General features: G+C 21.0%; 1 protein-coding gene and 1 long non-coding RNA gene across 2 annotated transcripts in view; one reads left to right on the top strand and one right to left on the bottom strand.

Annotated features, from left to right (window-relative positions):
• Window positions 1-11,402, top strand: part of LOC122511646 — a 208,359-nt gene that overhangs the window by 38,792 nt on the left and 158,165 nt on the right. The gene's annotated exons all lie outside the window — the stretch shown is intronic.
• The window catches only part of LOC122511643, a 159,738-nt gene continuing 157,583 nt past the window's right edge, over window positions 9,248-11,402 (bottom strand). The window contains exon 7 of the mRNA XM_043627019.1: window positions 9,248-9,827. The gene's annotated coding sequence lies outside the window, so the exon portion shown is untranslated. The remainder of the gene's footprint in view (window positions 9,828-11,402) is intronic.

Raw genomic sequence — 11,402 nt, 5'->3', positions numbered from 1 at the left:
AGAAAAATTCGTCGAGAGTGGGAGATAAAATTGAAAATTATAATTTTGCGATTTTTGTAATAAGTGAGGAAAGGAGTTCTTTTGATTAAAAAAAATCCACTTTTTTTCCTTTTGGTTTTTTCTTTTTTTTACGTTTTATTTTTTTCTTTTTCTTTTCGGTTTTTTTCTTTTTAGTTTTTTTCTTTTTACTCCGTTTCTTTTAATTTTCCGGTTTTTTCTCGTAGAAAAAAATTTTTTTGGTAGAAAATTGGTATAGAAAATGGAATATAAATATTTTGTGTATCTAATTTTAATTTTTGTCCTTCGGTACTTTTCGCATTTTTTTTTATTTTTTTATACAAAAAAGGGATGAGGGAAAAATAGAAAAACATTAAAGGAAGGTATTTCCGCCTCTGGAGATTTAAAAGGGACAATTTTGATTTTATTGGGTAAAAATAAAATGAAGGGTAAAAAAAAAACCTAAAAATTGGAGAATTGTAAAGAATCACGCAAAGAGAGTATAATATGGTATATTAGTGTCATTTTGTCATGAAAACTTGAGAACAAGGTGCAGCTTATATTGCGTATTTCTTGCTCTATCCTAAGCAATATAGTTTTTAGTTTATATTGAGACGTGGCAGTTAAGCGGTACTGAGTCTTTTACGGTTTATAGGCCTCTATATACGTATATGTAGAGAATCCACGCATTTACAACAATTACGACGTCTATGTCGTCCTTTCATACCTAAATACACTCGTCAATCTTCGACTTCTTCACATGTATTATATTTACATGTATGCAGGTTTTATAAGGGGCACTTATAAACTCCGCAGACTATGCTTTTAAAATCATTTTTAAATTCTCATCTATTAAAGACGCTTTCCAGTCATTTTCTTCAGTTCTGCAATAATTCATGAATTTTGTTTCCACTTAGGTCACGAGATTTCTATTTTTATACTTTTCTTATACAATATAAAATTGTTCTATTGATTTCGTTTTCATTTTATAGAATTTTATTTTCAGATAGTTTGCGATTTTTGTGCTCATTAATTGAACTTATTTTTTAATTAATTAATTGATTAATTTTTTTATTTACTCTCTAAATTTGAATTATTTTTGGTGAAATTAATCAGAAACTTTTAATTAGGGTAAAAATAATACAAACATATAACTTTAAAATGATGTTAAATTTTCTTTTCTTTTTGTTTCAGGTAAGTTCAACAACATGTGTTTCCTATTCAGTTTATTTCGTAAGTTAAAAATTATTAAATACATATTTATAAAATATATAATTATTAATGGAATTTAAAAATATCAGATCACTTAATTTGAAAAATTCTCTTTCTAAATTATGAATCCCCTTTTTTAAAAATTAATATTAATATTTATTTTTATTGTTATTATTATTAAATCAAAAAAAAAAAAAAAAATACAGTTAAAATACTTGAACTAAAGTTTACAACGTCAAACTTGACGATTTTTGAAATAACAATTTGTACAATCATCAAATTTGACGTCGTAAACTTTTGTTTTTGAATTTAAAAAAGAAAAAAAAATAACAAAATTGACCATAATCTTTAAAACAATTATTAAAATTAACGAAATTGTTTCAAACTTTAGGAAAATTTTTTTATTCTTTATCTATATAAAAACAATATCATTAAAAAAATAAATAAAATTTCTTTTTAAATGTTTTCAAATTTAAAACATAAATGTAGCTATTTAAAAGCATTGAATTTTTGCAAGGAATTTTATCAAAAAATTTTTAAATAAATGAATTCCTTCGAAGAATTTTATCATTTATGAAAATAGTTGATTCTTTTGCGAAGAATTTTCTTAAAATTTTTGAAGATATTAATTAAATTCTTCTCAAGAATTTCTTGGAATTTTTTTTTGAAATAATAGAGTTTGTTTAATAATTTTCATTGAAAATTTCAAAAGTAATTATGGATTTTATGAAGAATTTCTTTCAAGTATTTTAAAATAATTTTGTTTGTTAATAATTGAAATTGAGCATTTGATTATTAAATTTTATTCAAATTTTTAGAAAATAATTAAATTATTTTCAGACTTTCATTACAATTTTTGGAATGAAAATTTCTTTTTTTCATTCAAGGAATTTTTTTAAAATATTGAAAATCATTGAATTCTTTCAAGATTCTTTAATTTTTTTAATATAATCAATTTTGTTAGTAATTGTAATTAATAATAACTATACTATTAAATTTTATTAAAATTATTCATAAAAAATTTAATTTTTTTAAACAATTTTAATACATTTTTGGTGAATAATTCAATTCTTTTGAAGAATTTCTTTAAGTTCTTTTGTAAATAATGTAGTTTTTTTAATAGTTTTAATTGGGAATTTTGAAAATAATTGAATTAAACAAAGAATGTTATTAAGATTGTATTGAAAATAATTAAAATCCGAGGAAGAATTTTAATAATAGTTATTAATTTTAATAATTTTAATATATATTATTAAAACTATTATTTATTAAAATAATTGATTTATTTTGAACAATTTATTAAAATTTAAGAAAATAATTGAACTCTTTCGAAAAATTTTATTAAAATTTAAAAAAAATTTTGAAAATAATGTAATTTTTTGAAATTTTGAAAATAATATAGAATTAAGCAAAAAAATGTATTAAAATTGTATTAAAAATAATTGAAATCCTCGGAAGGATTTTATTATTTATTAAAATAATTGAATAGTTTCGATGAATTTATTAAAATTTGAGAAAATAATTGATTTTTTTTGAAAAATTTTATTAAAAATTAAAAAAGTAATTGAATTATTTCGTGAAATTTTATTAAAATTGTATTGACATTATAAAAATGGATTCCTGCAAAGAGTAATTGAATCCTGACAAAATTGTATTAAAAATAATTAAAATCCGAAGAAGAATTTTATATTATTTATTAAAATAATTGAATTGTTTTGAAAAATTTATTAAAATTTTAGAAAATAATTGAATTGTTTTGAGGAATTTATTAAAATTTTAGAAAATAATTAAATTGTTTTGAAGAATGTATTAAAATTTTAGAAAATAATTGAATTGTTTTGAAGAATTTATTTAAATTTTTTTAAAATAATTGAATTCTTTCGAAAAATTTTATTAAAAATTTAAAAAAATAATTGAATCCTTTCGTGAAATTTTATTAATTGTATTGAAATTTGAAAATAGTTGAATTCCTGCAAAAAAATTAAATCCTTCCAAAGAATGTTATTATTTAAAAAAATAATTGAATTCTTGCCTAGAATTTCATTAAAATTCTTGGAAATAATAAACAATAATAATAAATAATGTAATTTTGTGAATTTTTATAATTTGGAATTTGAAAAAATTATTGAAAAATTGAAGTTTATATTTGAAAATAAAGAATGATGTAATTTGCTTAATAATAATAATAATAAATTAAGTGACATGTTTAGCGCGTAAAATTTGCTAGTAATAATAATTGAAATAATAACTAAAATTATAAGAAAATTATATTATCTGCAATAATAGGAAGTACTTTTTTATTTATTAATATTTATTTAAATTTAAATCCTTAGTTATTAATTTATATAAGTAAATTAAGTAGTTAATTAAATAATTAAAAAGTTAATAAATAAAAAAGAATTAAATTAATTGGTTAATTGAGAGATGAGAACATCATACATAAATTGTTAAATAAATCCTATTTATAATAGTAATTTTATAAAAAAATTAATAATAAAAAATAATCGAAAACAAAAGGGGAACAGTAAATAAAACACAATAATCAACTTTCGGTCGTTATTTGTTTATTATAATTGAACGTTTAAAACACAGCAAGTAGTACACTGATTCCACGAACAGCAAATATTCGTGTGCATACAATTCGTACACTTCTCGTTTTATTATTATTTTTTTTATTTTTATTTTCATCAGAACTTTTTTTTTTCTTACAATGTTATCTTATTTTTATTATAATGTTTCAATAGTGCTTGTAAAAATGCAAACAAACAAAATTTTCCATTTTCTTTTTCTTTCCCTTTTTGCTTATTTTTTTTTGTCTGTTGCACTGATACATATATTATTAAGAACCGAATACAGACGAGCAAGATTTATAATATAGATCTTATTCCCTCGTTTTCTTTTTTCTTTTTTTAATTATTACTTTATATATACCTATATGTATACAGTTACAAAAAACCCATTTGATAATCCACCTCTAAAAACAAAAAAAAGAAAAATGACTTAAAATAATGTTCATAAACTTGTTATAAATGGAAAATAGTTGAAGATTTGCAAAAAGAAGTGCTCGTCTAAAACGGACTCTCTAATAACGCAACGATGTCAAGAGCTGACTACATAATTATCTATAACGGTCAAATCTGTTGACATATGATTGATAATATAATACAGTTTCGTTTTTTTTCTATTTGTTTTTTTTTCTAGAAAAAAATCGTGAATAATTCTTTTTTTCGGGGGGAGGGGATAAATTTTGATTAAAATCAAGGGCCAGTCTCTTCATTAAAGAGGATGAATAACATTTTTTTTTTCAAAGTCGTTTCTTTTTAGCGTATACACATAGACAGATATAGAACTATTATAATACGGTTAAAAGTTACTATACTTTTTAAAAAAATATGGCGACAGTACTTAAATTTATAATATAAGATAAAGATACGAGCCTAAAGTTGAACACTCAGTCATTCTAAAGAACTACAAGTTATTTTCTATAGTATTATATCTAAAAGAAATTTGTGGCTATCACAAGAAAAGTACAATTTATTTTTATTTTGTTGTTTAATTTTTATAAATTTACATTCTTAGAATTAGAAATATTGTCGCAAAAAATGACAAGGATTTAAACTAAAAATTATCTTACAAATTACGTAAAATATAACTATTATTATATCTTAACGAAGAAAAATAATTGAAAACAGACATTTTTTTATACAATTGTTTTTTTTACATATTAACGCTTTTTTTCTAACATTACAACAAAATAATCGATTTGTTTTTTGTCCACCAACAATTATTTATTAAGCTTTTATTTGGGTACAAGAGAAACTATACAAATGTTACAAATACGTATAACGTATTTACTATAGAGTTCTTTTTTAAAGAAACTTCTCTCCTTAATTTCGAAATTAGTCATCTAGTTGTCATGTGAATAAAAAAATATGTTTGCCAATTTGTTAAAAAAAAAAACAATTTTCTGTATATCGAACCAAAAATCCCCTAAACAAAAAAACACCATCTTCCCCCTTTTGTTTTTCCATGTCTGTTTTCTAAACAAATTTTCGAGAGGGCAATAAATTATTGACATTATTTGTTCAAGGAGTAAAATCATCGTTTCTTGACGTACCACAAATTTCTGAATTAAAGCAAAAAAAAAAGACCCACTAAGCACAGTCTAGAACGAATGGGGAAAATGTGTTCGTACTTTTGAGTTCGATACGTCGAAGAAATAATAATAAGAAAAAAACCCCGTACTATACAATAGGTTTGCCTAAGTTTTTTTTTTGTTTCTTAAATAGTTTAACGACTTATGTTCGTTACTTTTCTCAAAAAAAAAAAAAAATACCATCACTCGCAAAATTTTCCAAACACACCACGAAATGAATAAACTCGCCAAATGTACACTCTCAATCACGCACATCAACGTGTATTCAAACACGTTCTATGTAAAGAATTTCGGAATGGTGGGAGAGGGACCCTTTGTTTTGTAACCTGTTTTATACAAATGAAACTACAATGAACAAATTCAAAGTCCTTTTTGTTACAGACAAAAGAAAAAGGTTTCTCACTTTAACCAAACTTGTACATAAATAAATATTGATAATAATAATAATAATTTTTTAATTTTAATTGAAAAAAATTTTTTTTTAATAAATTAAAATTATTAATATTATTAATAATAATAATAATAATAATAATAATAATAATAATAATAATAATAATTCAGGTATCTGAACTTTTGCAGATTTTTCTCTTCAGACTACAAAAAAATCAAAATAGTAATAATTATAATAATAATGATAATAATAATAATAATTTAATTAATAATAATAACAATCATATCAATACACTGAAAAAAAATTTTTATGATTGAAATAATTATTTACTTGAGTCAAATGATTTTCATTTTAATCGATAAAATGGTATTTATTTCAAATACTAAAATTATTGATTCAAATCTTATTTGATTTAAATAAAATTTATTTGATTCAACTAAATATTTATTTTATAATTAACAAGAAATCGTTTATTTGAATCAAGGAAAAATTTCTTTCTGTGTTTGATTAAACAATTAAATTATTAAATATTACAAACACTGAAATAGTAATAATAATCAGAATAATAAAAATATTTTTGTAATTAATTAATTATAATATTTCAATTATATTACAGTTGTATTATTTATAATAATAATATTTTTATTGTATTATAATTGTAATAATAATATTAATATTCTGTTACATTGTATTTATTTTTATTATTATTAATTATTTTTATTATTATCATTGTCATTTTAATTATTATTTTTCCTTATTATTATTATTATTATTTTTATTTTTGTTATTATTATATACACATTCTTTTTCTTTAGTTTTTAAAAAGATTTGCTTCCTTTCCTCGATCATCACTCAATTCCGAAATATATTGTGTTCAGTACATCTGGTTTTTGTATACACGCACGTAACAATGGAACAAAAACTGCTTACAGCTTTAAAATCTAGAATATATTCTCTAAAATAACGATAAAAAAAAGCCTTAACTTTAAGAGTCTCCTGGAGAAATTATACATGACTTTCCATTCTAATATCACAATAAATAAAAAAAAAAAGAAAGAACAAACAAATTTGCAAACTGACTTTATGCAAAAATTTATTAGTTCAGCGATTTTTGTTTTTTTTCAAATTTCCATCACCATTGGACTTTTTTTCAATTCTCTCTGTGATTTTTGAATATTTTTTTATGCGTCATTTTTTTCTGTACATTTACATTTTTAAAAAATGGGAAAATATTTTTATTTTTCTTCCATTTTTCCTGCTGTTGAACATTTTTTTCGATTATTTCTTTGATTATTAAATAAAAAGTTTGGTTGTATTTTTTTAGGTAAATTTTTAAAAGGGGTTTTTTTTACTGAAATAGTGTTTTTTTTATTTTTTAATTTAGAAAAGTAAACGGAATGAAGAATTAATAATTTAATAGATTGATATTAAATTATTTCCGTCGGAGTATTTTTCAATAAATGAAAGAAAAGAAAGAAATGAAGTTTTGAAAGAGAAAATAATTGGAAAATTGAGAAATAAAGAGAAAATAAATTGTTTTTTGGAAATATTTTCTTCTGCAAGAATTTTCTTTTTAAATAAATTTTCTTCTTTGATGATTTTTACTTTCAAAACTATTTTTATTTTCTTTCAAGAATTTCTTTCTGCAGGAGTTTTCCTTAAAAATTTAATTTTTCAAGAATTTTTATTTTCAATAATATTTTTCTTTAAGAATTTTTTTCTTTAAAAATGTTCTTTTTCAAGACTTTTTAGACACACATTATTCTTAAAGAATTTTTATTTTCAAAAATATTCCTTTTCAAGAATTTTTATTTTCAAAAATATTCTTTTTCAAGAATTTTCTTCTCCAAGAAATTTTATTTTCAAAAATAATTATTCATCAAGAATTTTGTTCTTCAAGAATTTATATTTACAAAAATATTCCTTTTCAAGAATTTTTAGTTTCAAAATTATTCTTCTTCAAGAATTTTCATCAAGAAATTTTATTTTCAAAAATAATCCTTTTCAAGAATTTTAATTTTCAAAAATATTCTTCATTGAGCATTTTCTTCTCCATGAAATTTTATTTTCGAAAATATTCTTCTTCGAGAATTTTCTATTTCAAAAATTTTCTTTTCGAAAAAATTTTTGTTTTTAAAAAATATTCTTCTTTAAGAATTTTCTCCTTGAAAAATTTTCTTTTTTAAGTATTTTAATTTTCAGAACTATTCTTTTTCAAGAATTTTCTATTTCCTTCTTTAGAAATTTTCTTTTCCAAGAAATTTGATTTTCGAGAATATTTGTCATTGAGAATTTTCTGTTTTGAATTTAATTTTAATATTTAATATTTTTTTTAATAGCATTCAATAGTCGATAAATTTTTTTCGTCTAGAAAAAAAGGGGGCAAAAATAAAAAATTGAAGGCAGGAAAAAATGAAAGAGAAATTTTTGTTCTATTTCTAAATATTTAAAATTTTTACTTTTTTTTTGTGTTTTTTTTTCACGGCTTTCTTGTACCACTTTAAGGTTTTTGCATCTTTCTCCTTCGTCAGTATTATTATTTCGCACACTCGGCTTTTCTTTACGGTTAATTGTGGTCGATGCTTCCTGCTGTCGCTTTATCACGAACCTGCTCTCTTTTCATGACAACGAACAATTTCGTCCTCTTTGCCGTTACCATGTCCGGTACAACTGGTGGCGCGGCCTAATTCGATTTTATTTTTGTGTAAAAATTAACCCCTTCGAAGGTGGGAATTGAAAAGGCAAAACGCATTCATTTATTTTCTGACCAAATGTCTTTCTTCAATAACTAACAATTTGTGTGCAAATTTTATTTTTTTTCCTCTTTCACTCTCTTTCTCTCTACTTTTTTTTTGTCTCACTCTCCCTTTTTTTGCAATTTTTAATCTAAACTTTGTTGTAATTCTTTTTGAAAAAAAGTAATTATTTTGAACTAATTGCGTCCTTGAAAATTTTTTCAATTTAAAGTTCTTGAAATTTTTTTTATAACTTTCAACCAATTTTTAAAAGTTTAAAGTTCATTAATTTTTTGTATAATTTTCAAACAATTTTTAAATTTTTTTACAACTTTTTCAAATAATTGAGTTTTTTTCCCGATGTCCAGAAAATTTTTTGAACGTTCAAATGAACGGAGATTTTTTTCGGTGCTTCGTTCAATTTTAATTTGGTTAAAAAATATTGAATTGTACATTAAAATATAATCTTTAAGTAAATAAATATTTAACGTCGGCATTTTATTTTGTTTCTTTATATTATTCTTTTTTTATTGTTTTAATTTTTGAATTTTTTTTATTATTTTATTAATTTTTTTTATTCTATTTTTATTCTACTTTTTTAATTCCATTTAATTATTATTTATTTGTTTATAAAAATAAATAGACTATTTAATTTTAGCAAATATTTAAATGGAAATAATTTCCTTCATTTGAATGTTCAAAAATTTAGAATTATAGAATTTTTCTACCTTTTTTTTGAATTCATGAAAATAATTGTTCGTTTTATGAAACATTTTGTTTACTTAATTTTCATTTTTTTTTTTTAAAGCAAGAGTGACAGCGAAATTGTAAATATGACAAATTGCAAATATTTTCAAATTCAAGACACGTTTTTCTTGTTTTATTCTTTTGATTAACATTTTTTTTACATAAAAAAAATTTTCCACACTTTAATTTTGTTCCGTTTTTTTCTATTTCTATTTTATTAACAAGAAGAATTTTAGTATCGAATTTTCCCATTGGATTTTGATTTTGAGAGATTTGAATAAATCGCTGGCTCGTTTTTTCCGATTAACAATATTAACAATAATTATAATTTTAAAAACATTTTTTTTTTTTTTTGAAGATCGTGGCCGAATTTTCTAAAAACAAAAATTATTTTGTCGAGAACAGATCGATAGAAAATACGTAGCAAATTTGCTGACAAATGAAATTAGTCGAACAACAAAGAATTTCTGGCTTTTGTTGCCAAAATCGCTCTTCAACTTTTTTTTTTCTTTTAATTCGGTTCGATTTTCTTCTTTGGAATCAGCCACTTTCAGTCTCCATGCGTGAAGTTACTTTTCTTTAGGTCAATCTAAAACAAAAAGGAAAAATTTGCTTAATTAAAAAGTAATAATTTTTTTTATGACAATATTTTATTATAATTATATAATTTTATAATTTTATAATTTTGTATTATTGAATTTATTATTATTAAAATTAATAATGATTGAGATAATAAAAACTATAATATGAAAAATAAAATTAGTAATAAAATTAATAATATTCATAATATTAACTTTTCTTATTGATATTATTTTTATTATAATACGTTGTAATTTATTACAATAATTTATTATAAACATTTCGAAATTTTACGTCTTCTTGTAATTGAAAATTATTTCTTGCGATTTTTAATTAAATTTAATCCATAATTTATGAATATTTTTTTCTATATCTTTCTGACATTTACAACCTTTTTTTTACTGTAGAATATTTATATTTTATTAGAATTCCTTCTTTTTTTTAATTTTATTACTTTTTGAGTTAAAAATTTCAATTTAAATTTAACTTGAACAATTTTTATTTTAACAATATTGTCCTTTTTTATTTATTAATAAATAATAACTAAAAAAAACTATATTATCATATTCAGTTTTTTTTTGTTATCATTTCTATATTATTTTAAGTTTCGTTTTACTAAGTTTTTTTTTCTATACATATTTGTATAATGTCATTTTCAAAATAACCTTTTAATTTTATAGTCACATTTGCATTTATCAACATATGATAAATGTATTCTGATAAAAAACATGATCCAACTTTTAAAACACGTTTAAATTGTGCAAATACATTTTATGAATATTTTTTATTGACTAATTAATAATGAATTCTTTAAAATTATCGATAAGAAAAAAAAAGAAGTCTCAATAAATATTTTCTGTATATAATGTTATTTCAATATAAACTATTGATAATTTTTTTTTAAGTAACAAATTTATCATTTTATTTAATTTTATATATTTATCAAAGTCGAATTTCGAAAAAATTGTTGCTTATTTCGAAGATATTGAATTATTGATAGCCTTTACTGGAATAAAGTTGATATTTTTGTATTATGATAAAATAAAGCAAAAACGTGAATTGCTTTTTTAGAATGATTTTTTTTCGTCATTAGCCACGTGTTTGCGCGTTGAATTTTTTTCTGTTCGTAATTTATATTATACTCGTTGGGGGGAAGAAAAAAATATTAATTTTTATTCACAACTATATTAAATGTCTAATATCTTAAATATTTATGAAAGAGAAAATGTTTCGAAAATTCTAAAGAAAATATTTCTTCACAATAAAATTACTGATTTTTGACAATAAATTTTCAACTTTGAAAAAGAAATGAATTTTCAACTTTGAAAAAGAAATGAATGTATATTGTTCAATTTTGAATAATTAGAAATTTTCAGATTTTCGAAAAAAAGGAAGTATTCGATTTTTCTGTTTGAAAGTTGACAAATAAAAAGATCGATTCAAATTGCAAAAAGGAAACATCGATAATGTTGGAAAAAATAAATAATAAATATTTATCTCTGCTATTTGAATATTTAGCACAACATTTGTTTTTTAGTCAATGGCAAAACTCTTACGTTAATTAGTTTAAAACAGGAGTTTGCTA

Source organism: Leptopilina heterotoma, unplaced genomic scaffold (assembly GCF_015476425.1).
Source record: "Leptopilina heterotoma isolate Lh14 unplaced genomic scaffold, ASM1547642v1 Lhet_88, whole genome shotgun sequence".
Lineage (NCBI taxonomy): Eukaryota > Metazoa > Arthropoda > Insecta > Hymenoptera > Figitidae > Leptopilina > Leptopilina heterotoma.
Note: the sequence above shows the minus strand (reverse complement) of the source record. Positions and strands in the feature narration are given on the sequence as shown.